The sequence below is a fragment of the Choloepus didactylus genome, chromosome 9 (genome assembly GCF_015220235.1).
Source record: "Choloepus didactylus isolate mChoDid1 chromosome 9, mChoDid1.pri, whole genome shotgun sequence".
Lineage (NCBI taxonomy): Eukaryota > Metazoa > Chordata > Mammalia > Pilosa > Megalonychidae > Choloepus > Choloepus didactylus.
This window is the reverse complement of record NC_051315.1, coordinates 119605147-119615507: the sequence shown is the minus strand read 5'-3', so window position 1 is coordinate 119615507 and position 10361 is coordinate 119605147. Positions and strand designations below refer to the sequence as shown.

Here is a 10361-nt window from a genome sequence, read left to right as displayed (position 1 = left end):
GAGGTCATTTATTATTTGGTTGATTTTTTTAAGATCATGATCAAAAAGTCCAAATAGATATGGTGTGATGGTTAATTTTATGTGTCAACTTGGCTAAGTTAAGGTAACCAGTTGTTTGGTCAAAAGCTGGCGTAGATGTTGCTGTGGAGGGATTTTGTAGATGGGATTAGCTTCTATACTTCCTTGACTTTAGACAAAGGAGATTATCCTCTATCATGTGGGTGGGCCTCATCTAATCAGTTGGAGGTCTTGAGAGCAAAGACCTGAAGTTACCAGAAGAAGAAATTCTTTCTCAAGACTACATCATCTATTCTTCTCTGAGTTTCCAGCCTACTGGCCTGCCTTATGGATTATGGGCTTGCTAGCCCCACAGTCAACTGAGCAATTCCTGAAAATCTCTTAATCTATCTCTAGAGACGTAATATCTGGTGGTTCTGTTTGTCTGGAGAACACTGACTGATACATATGATATGACAAGTAGATATATTTGTTCCACTGTAAAATTCCCTCCTTCCCAAATAAAGAATTGTGGTCACTTTTCTTCCCTCTCCACCCCAATATACACTAACATGAAATAGAAGGTCACAGAAACAAACTGAAATAAAAGGGCCAGGGACACATGTGCCTGTTTTCCCATGTGACCTAAGACCAGGTGACTTCTGAGCTTCTGTGGAATTTGGTAACAGCCACAATAACACCAAGTATTTGTCCGTGGGCTACGGAGGTGAGGCATAGAGGAGCCAGACCAACTGCCAGGAGAAGCCTGCTTATTTTACCAGCCCGCGTGTGTAGATATGGAGAGGGCCAGACTGAACTCAGCAGCGAGCTCCTGCTCAGGTAAGCAAGGTCAGGCATCCCTGGGGGCACAGGCAGTTACGGCAAAGGCAGCTCATTGCAACTCTACAAATAGGTTGCAGTTTGCTTCTTGCTTTCCTTTAGGCATAGGGCCAATGCAATTCAGGGAGAATTGTATTACAATGCCAAAAAGAAGCCTGTGCTTGTTTTTTTTTAATGCATAACAAGTAATTTTATTAATGTAAATCATTTTGAATTTGACAGCTCTAGGGGACTCATTTTTCTCCTTTAAGCTAAGTTTCTCCTTGTTTTTTTTGTTTTTGATATTTTTGCAGCCATTTCGTGGAGCATATTTTTATATGTATGATCTACTGTGGCTTATAAGTAAGCAATTCCTTTTTAAATGAGAATAATGTAACTGCTTTTTATTGTTAGGTGAATATATTACATATGAAATATTCTGTAGACCATGTCCTAGGATATTTTTGACTGAGAGAAGTTTTTCAGAGATGCTATGTGAAGTGTTTGGATGAGTAGGATAGTTACAAAGATCTATGCATATTAATGTAGTAATTTCTAATTAGCAAAATGACTTTTAAATAAACAATCTAACTATGTATCTAAGGAATAATGTCTTTAATTGCCTCATGATAAACTACAAACGAAAACCACAGCAGGGTAACAGCAGCGAAATCTGTCAGTGAAACAAATACTGTTCTGCTTTACTAGCTCTGCTCACTTGTTTGAGTGTGGAAAACAGAATTTTAATGGAGAAGTATTTGCAAGATATTTAGGCATGCTGCAACTCATCTTTGCTCATATATGATATGATTCGGCGGAATTTTTTTTACCCTCCAAAGCTAATCATAAAGGAGCAAAGCACTTATCAAAATAGTTACGTAAAACGTTTCCTCCTTTGAAGACTTACGTGTCTGAAAGGAGAACCGGTCCAGGATTATCAGTACTGGGATCAAACATTTGTTCTGCCTGTTTCCTTATGTGTGAACACTGTGTGCTAGCTACCTGTGATTACGTCTAATTAGGCTAAACCTCACTTGAGGTTTGTAAGAACTTTCATCACGGTAGTATTCTTGCTCTCCCCTAGCATACTTGTTATTAAACGTTTTCTTCTAGTAAATTTGCTGAACTCTTAAATAATCTGATAGGCAATGTTTTTATATTACTCAGATGTGTGTAGATGGGAATTATGGTGATTTTATACTCAAGGTAGGGGTCTGTTAGGAATTGAATCATGTCTCCCACAAAGACATGTTCAAGTCCTAACTCTGGGTCCTGTTGGTGTGAACCCATTTGTAAATAGGATCTTTGAAGATGTTGTTAGTTAAAGTGAGGCCAAACTAAACCAGGGTGGGCTGTAATCCAGTATGACCGGAGTCCTTATAAGCAGAGGAAAGTTGGAACAGCTAGGAGGAGGAGATGGAAGGAGACAGACGGCCATGTGATAGAGGCACAGATTGACTTATTGACGGCTGGCAAGCTATCACCAGAACTCTAGACTTCAGAGAAAGTATGATCCCGTCAACACCTTGATTTTGGACTTCCAGCCTCCCAAACTGCGAGACAATAAATTCCTGTTGTTTAAGCCAACCAGTCTGTGGTATTTACTAGAGCAGCCGAGGCACACTGAGACAGGGACTGAGCATACTTAAATTATATTTCAGGAAGTCACAAGTGAAGATCAAGATCCAGAGAATGTGTAGGGCTGTGATAACTATGGCCTTTCACTGCCCAGCATGCCTTTTGCAGTGTCCTTCTGATAACAGCCCTTTGTTTCCCTTCTGGTGCTAACCCTGCCCCTTCCAAGTGACCTTGGTGGGGCTGGCAGTCACAGTGGCCTGCCCCCTACTGACATGACTCAGAGAATCTACCTTTTTCACATGCCCACCACAATTGGTTCAGAGATGGGCACGTGGTCCAATTTGAGCCAATCGAGGCACCCCCTAGATGTCACTGGAGTTACTAAGCAGAGAGGATGTGGTTTGCAGTCACTGCAGATCATCTTGGAGAGACATAGTTTGAAGAATGAAGCCAAGCAAGGTCAAGATAGCTGGAGAATGGTGAGACAGAGTCCTGATGACATTATTTAGGTCCTGACCCAAATTGTGTGAGAGAAACCAGTGATCCTTCTGAGACCTTCCAGAAATATGGTGTGCCAGTTTGGATATATTATGTCCCCCAAGAAAGAGCCATGATCTTTTAATACAGTCTCATGGGATATTGGGATTAAGTTGTTTCCATGGAGATGTGACTCACCCAACTGTGAGTGACACCTTTGGTTAGGGTGTGACTCTGATTGAATGTTTCCATGGAGGTGTGGCCCTGCCTATTCAGCATGGGACTTGATTAGTTCACTGGAGGCTTATAAAAGAGCTCACAAAGAGAAGGACCTCAGAGCTGCAGCTTAGAGAAACTTTTTGAGGACAGCCGTAGAAAGCTGACGCTGACATTTTGGAGAATGCCATTTGAAATGCAACCTGGGAGCAAGCAGATGCCAGCCACATGCCTTCCCAGCTAACAGAGGTTTTCCAGATGCCATCGGCCTTCCCTCAGTGAAGGTAACCTATTGTTGATGCCTTACCTTGGACACTTTATGGCCTTAAGACTGTAACTGTGTAACCAAATAAACCGCCTTTATAAAAGCCAATCCATTTTAGGTGTTTTGCATAATGGCAGCATTAGCAAACTAGAACATATGGGATTTTCTTTCTAACAAGAACCAGTTTCCATCATTTGAAACTCAAAGTTTTATGATTAATACAGAGGGTGACCTCTTTATTTAGGCAACGTCCAAAGCAGACTTGATTTACCAAAATAGGGGTCTCTCCTACTAAGGCAGATGATAGAGTTTGGGAGATATTGATAAGAGTTACCAGAGATCTCCAGAAACTGCTTTGGCTGAACCCTGTATGTTTATAGAGGATATCCTTTTCGTAGAGATAGTTCATTCAGTTTGTTGAGTTACATACTTGCAAAGTGATATAGAAAGCAACGAGAGCACCTTGTCACTTGGTAGTCAGGAATACCATCTCAGAATCGGCTGGGTCTTGTCCCAGTGGCTCCTCTAAGAATATGTCACTACTGCTGTGCCCAAAAGGCCTCATACCCAGCTCTTTCTCAATTAGTTCCCAAACTTTCAGACCCCGCTGACTTGACCCCCAAACTTCATGCTTGATTATCAATATTCACATCTTCATCTTGTCTTCATTTTTCCATTTCTCAGCCTTGATGCCACTTCTAAGCTTCCCAACTCCCATCCCAAACCATAATCCCTCCCTCTGAAATGTGCACATATTTAAAAGCAGTTCTTTGAATAAAACTCTTCACTGACTTATACACCCCAGGACTCTTCCATTTCTTACCCTGACTTTAGGAAGAAGTCTCCTTGACTCCCAAATCTGGTCTATCATCATTTCTAAGAGATGAAGTCGGGAAGGGATGTTTATTGAGGGTAACTTTCCCTATCACCTTTCTAAAATCTAAAATTGCCAAGATGTATTGCTCTGTTTAAAATGCAGAAATCTCTGGGAGAAGTGATCCAAGAAGCCTCAACAATGTTTTCTTGTGGAGTGGATTAGCCATTGTGGTTCACTTCACAATAGCCATTTGACTATTTCCGCTTTGTTTAGCAGTAATGGGGTTTGGGGGATGTTCTAGTTTGCTAATGCTGCAGAATGCAAAACACCAGAGACGGATTGGCTTTTTAAAAAGGGGGTTTATTTGGCTACACAGTTACAGTCTTAAGTCCATGAAGTGTCCAAGGAAACACATCAGTAATTGGGTACCTTCACTGGAGGATGGCCAATGGCGTCCAGAAAACCTCTGTTAGCTGGGAAGGCACGTGGCTGGCATCTGCTCCAAAGTTCTGGGTTCAAAATGGCTTCCTCCCAGGACGTTCCTCTCTAGCAAGCTTGCTCCTCTTCAAAATGTCACTCACAGCTGCACTGAGTTCCTTCTCTTTGAGTCCACACATTTATATGGCTCCACTGATCAAGGCCCACCCTGAATGGGTGGGGCCATGCCTCCATGGGAATACCTCATCAGAGTCATCACCCACAGCTGGGTGGGGCACATTCCAAGCAAATCTAATCAGCACCAAAACGTCTGCCCCACAAGACTACATCAAAGATAATGGCGTTTGGGGGACACAATACATTCAAACTGGCACAGGGGATTGACTAACTCCAGAGAAAGAGGGACCCTGATTAGACTTGTCAGCAATTGGCTTAGGAACTCGGAAGAGCACAACATTCCTTGTAACCAGGAATGACAGGAAAAGGACACATGATGGTCCTGTGAGACAGAAGAGAAGACTGGAGTCATTGGCTGGGCTAAGGCATCCTCCTCTTCCTCCCTTCCCTGTTCCTAATCACTTCTCCCTCCATGGGCATGATCAGGGAAGCATAGGGCCATAACTGATGGCCATCCCATAATTCCCAGGGAAACACCTGAGGACGAAGCTGTTCCTGTGTTTAGCAGAGTAGAGAGATAGAACTTGAGTGTTTCATGACATCGTCCAGCCACTGGATCATCCAAACCTTATCAGGACTTCCAGATAAGCAGTACATATATTTCTGTGTTATTTACATCTCCTAGATTTTTAAAAATTACTTGTAGCTAAACATAATGCAACTAATACTATGGGTTTATTAGTGATTTTTCTAGGATCTAGTTTTAAGTAGAGGAGAATAAACAGACCTAAGAAAGACAGAAGAGGGAAATATTTCCCAGAATCATATCAGATAGGATAGGTCATAGGGAAAGGGAGCTAAGAACAGCAGCAAATAAACTTTTCATACTTTGCAGTGTAATGGAGGGTGAGCACTGCTATCTAAAGTGCCTGGAGATATGCTTATCCCACCCCCCAACCCCACTAATCAGGAACAAAAGTTCCTTTTTTGAAAATTTCCTTGGGACCCCCTAAATTATATTACACTGATGCCAAGACTTGTCCTCTGTTTTTGTTTAAAGATCACAATACTGGGTCATAAGTCTAGCAAATAATAATAAGCACTTACATTTGTGAATTGCTTTCTAATTTACAAAGTGCTATCACTGCATGATTTCATTTGAGTCTTAGAACAATTCTCAGGGGGTAAATTTTTGCTATCTCCATTGTACAGATGTGACTAAGCCTCAGGGAGATGAAATGAATGGCACAGAGACACCCAGTTGGGAATATCAAATCCAAGACTAATCGCTAGAGTTCTGGCTCCAGGGACTTCACTGCTTCTACCATCCCACACTTCCCTCTGCCATTCCACACGGCTTCCAAAGTTTCCTGGCAGGCAATGCTTCCTCCAAATTCAGAATCAGCTTTCCTTGTTGGCATCTCTTTGGGAAGGCAGCCCAAAGCCTTCTTTATCAGTTTGTGGTTGCTAAACTTTTCTTACCATGAAAAGGGCTTTATTTTTTGGCATCTAATCACCTTCCTTATCCACACCCTCTTCTTCATAACTTCACTAGGCTTCCTGTTGGTTTTGTTATGAATACCATGAGTTGACAACTGGAGCCAGTCTCAGCATCTGATTTAAAGGAAACTCAGTTGAATGAATTCTACACAATGGTGAACTCACTGCATCATTATACCTTAAGTAATTCCCTGGAAATGTGAGGCAGCTATAAATAAACCTAATAATATAAACTGGGAGTGAACATGCTCTTTGGTTTTAATAACACTGTGAGACTATTGATGACTTGCCATAAATATAGAAGGAAGGAAAAATGGAGAGAAAATGAAAAGGAGTGAAAAATTAGAAGAAAGTGAGAGAGAAAGAAACCCATGTACAAACATTGGGAGTCAAAGAGTATGTATATGCAGCAGTCTTCTGACCTCTAAGGTTTTTCTCCCATTTTTGAGTTAAATTAGGCATTGCTCAATAAGCACAATTAGCCCTTCCACTGAGGTCCTTGAGTGCCATCAAATGCATTATATCAGCAATTTGTGTGATGGGCTGATGGAGTTAGGCAGATAACAAAATGATAGATGTAATCAATAACCCACTGACTCACAAACCCAGTGGATTTGGCCCCAAAACATCTATTATGCTTATTTGTTGAATATCATGTGCAGAATATAGATACGCTACAAAATAGTCTCGGTCATTTCCTAAATCACTCTCCTATAGTTTACTTTTCCTTCTCCCCCTAAGCTCTTATAAATTAATATGGGAAGTAGAGGTTAGGAATTCATAGGTCAAATATTGCTTTAATCATTTGTCCCAGTGTATATTTGCATTTTTGATTATCAAAATCTCTCCCTCCCTGCTGTAATGACTCATGCAATTCATTTTTTCTGTTCTTATAAATACTATGATTTAGCTAAGGTGAAACTTGGATTGGGGTCAGAACACGCCAATGAGGGACCCTTAGGTCAAGAGAACTTTCAATCAGGTTTAAAATTTGTCCTAGACTTTGGGTCCTTCCTTCTTGCTTGTGATGACTTTGAATTCCCTGATGCAGAGATTTAGGTGTCTAGACCCAAAGAAATGACAGGATGAGTCTCATTTATACTTAAATCTTGGTTTTTTATTTTTTATTTATTTATTTATTTTTATAATCTGGTAGTGGTCACTTTGTTTAAAGCATTGTTGAATAAAAGGAACTCTGAAAAGGAACATCTGACATCATTTTCTTTACTTTTAAGATGAAGATAATCCTAGGAATCAAGGAATGTTAAATGAACCATGTAAGGGTGGTGTCTATCTGATTAGCTTCATTACTACAACTGTGAGATGTATTGAGAATAATTAAATGTTGGATTTGGCACAACTCTTAATAGTTAATATGTACAAGGTAATATACGAAAAGGTTTTAAATGTACCAGAAGAGTTATAGTCAATATGAATGTGGAAAAACATCCACAAAGTTTAACCATATAACATTCTTGAAGTCATACTGTATGTTTGTGTAGTAAAGATGTTCAAGAGAACAGACAGCATTGCTAAGCGGTGTTATTCTGTATCAATCCAGGGGAATTTGGTAACTGGAGCAAAGCCATATAGATTGTGCAATCATCTTGAATTTGCATTCACTTAAGGAAAGATTTATAATGTTCTAGTTTGCATTTACTTCTTCTGGACTTCATGATTCCTACCTTATTGCCTTGATGTGCATTTACATAACATAGCTCGTATGCAGTTTTTTAAAAAAATATGTTTGTTTTTCATTTGTAAATATTCTGTTCAATCCAAGGTGAAGACTAGAAGACGGCCAGATAATCTTAGTAAGTCATGATCAGGTCAAGGGATATGAGCAAACTGTGCTGCTGCCTCATGCTATTTACAGCTTTTCTTTCTTAAGGTTTCTGGGTCTGTGTGTGTTTAGCCATGCAGGGTGAGAAAGGGAGATCAATGTCCAGTTCCTATTTCAGAGAGAATGACATACACAACCGCACAGCAATAGTCACCATTATTTAGCACACTATATCGATGCATTTATATCCATTATCTTGTTTAATCCTTTCAATAACTCAGGGAGGAAAACAATATTGTTGGCTTTGATAAATGACAAAAATGAGAGGTTAGGTGATGAGTTCAAATTTGCACAACTGGGGGATGTGAGAGCTAGCATTAGAACCCAGATTCATCACCCGCTAAAGCCTATGCTTTTGCTATGGTACTCGACCGCCTTTTAAAAAGCAGAGTTTTGAGAAGGTAGCGGTGAGATGGAGGCCACTGGTTGTATTCTCTCTATGCTTGTTATAGTCTCTTTCTGCTGCATTTTTCCCTTGGTTCTTCACTCAACTCATTCAGGCAGAACCCAATGCCCAGGAACTCAAAGAGAGGCATTAGTTGGACGATTTCATCATATCCTCACATCCTAAACTCAGAAGCTCAGCTCCTTCCATTTAGCAGTTATCAAGGGAATCATATAGACTGGCTTCCCTTGGAATTACAAATAAACCTTATTTCAGAACTTCGGGTATGAAAGACCCATTATTATGTATTTGTGCATCAATCTTACTCTGTTGGTCTGATTCAGTGGTTCTCAAACCTTGGTATGAATAATGTTCACCCGGGGGTGAACAATTAGGTTTCTTTCTTTGGATGTAAGCAACAGAAATCTTCTCTTATTATTGTAAGCAGCAAGAAATTGGGCAGTTCTCAGAACTAAACGGAAGCCTGGAGAACCAGGCCTAATAAAAGGACAGAAACAGGTAGGTCTAGGGGTCTAGGAAAGACTGGTCTTATTTTCTATCTGCATTTAATTTGGTGATTTCAATCAATCCTAAGTGTGGTGGTTTGGAGCTATGTAGCCCAGAAAAACATGGCTTTAAACTTAATCCATTCCTGTGGCTGCCAACTCATCTTGGCAGGACCTTTTGATGAGGTTACTGCTTCAGTTAAGGTGTGGCCCAACTGGAACAGGATGGGTCTTAATCCTATTACTGGAGCCCTTTATAAGCAGAATGAAATTCAGACACATAGAGACAAAGCCATGGAAGGAGCAGGCAGAAACTGAAAGTCAGCAGAACCCAGAAGAGCAGGACGAGGCCAGGGGAGGCTGCCATGTTCCTCGCCATGTGACAGAGGAACCAAGGACAAAGGGTCACTGGCAACCAGCCCCAGAAGGCCAGTGTTTGGAAAAAAAAATCCCCTTGATGATGCCTTGATTTGGACTTCTCCTAGCCTCAAAACCATGAGCCAATAAAATCCCATTGTTAAGCCAACCCATTGCATGGCATTTACTTGAGCAACAAGGACACTAAAACCCCATGTTTTAAAACAGTTATTTAAATAACTATGTAGTAGTCAGAATTCCAAGGTGGCTCTCAAGATTGCCTCTCCCTGGTATAACATCCTGTATAAACCCTCTCTTTGAGTATGGACAGGACAATGAATATAATGAGGAACCTACCCCTGTGATTAGATTACTTTCAGTTGACTTTGAGATAATCAAAGAAGAGATTATTTTGGGTTTGTCTGATCTATTCAGCTGAGCTCTTAATAAAAGGGACTAGGTCCTTCCTGGAGTCAGAGATTCTAAGAGAAAGAGATTTTCTTGATGACTTTAAAGAGGAAAACTGCCATGCTGTAGAAATGGTCACTTGGGAGGGAGTCGTTGGCAGCCTCTTGGAGCTGAGAATGACCCTTGATCAGCAGCCAGCAAAAAAAGAGGGGCTTCAGTCTGCTCATCCTATAGTCTGGAACTGAATTCTTCTAACAACCAGTGAGCTTTGTAGAGGATCCAAAGTCTCATAGAATATCCAGCAAACACGTGATTTCAATCTGTGAGACCTGGAGCAGAGAACCCAGCCACACTGTGTCTGGACTTGTACAGAACTTTGAGTTAATAATGGGTATTGTTTTAAGCCACTAAGTTTATGGTAATTTTTTATGCAGCAATAAAAATATACTGTCTATATGCTGATGACTCTAAAATTTGTATTTCTAGTCCAGACCTCTATCTTGAACTCCAGTCTGGTATCCAGCCACCTATTTGATATTTCTACTTGGATGTCTAATTGACATCTCACACTTAACATGTCCCAAACTGTGCTTCCCATCTTCCCTTCCCCCCAATTCACTCTTCCTGCAGTCCTCATC

General features: G+C 40.7%; 1 long non-coding RNA gene across 1 annotated transcript in view; it reads left to right on the top strand.

Moving 5' to 3' along the window:
* Window positions 1-709: 709 nt before the first annotated feature.
* Window positions 710-10361, top strand: part of LOC119544731 — a 36109-nt gene continuing 26457 nt past the window's right edge. Inside the window, exon 1 of the long non-coding RNA XR_005218912.1 lies at window positions 710-837. This is a non-coding gene — a long non-coding RNA (uncharacterized LOC119544731). The remainder of the gene's footprint in view (window positions 838-10361) is intronic.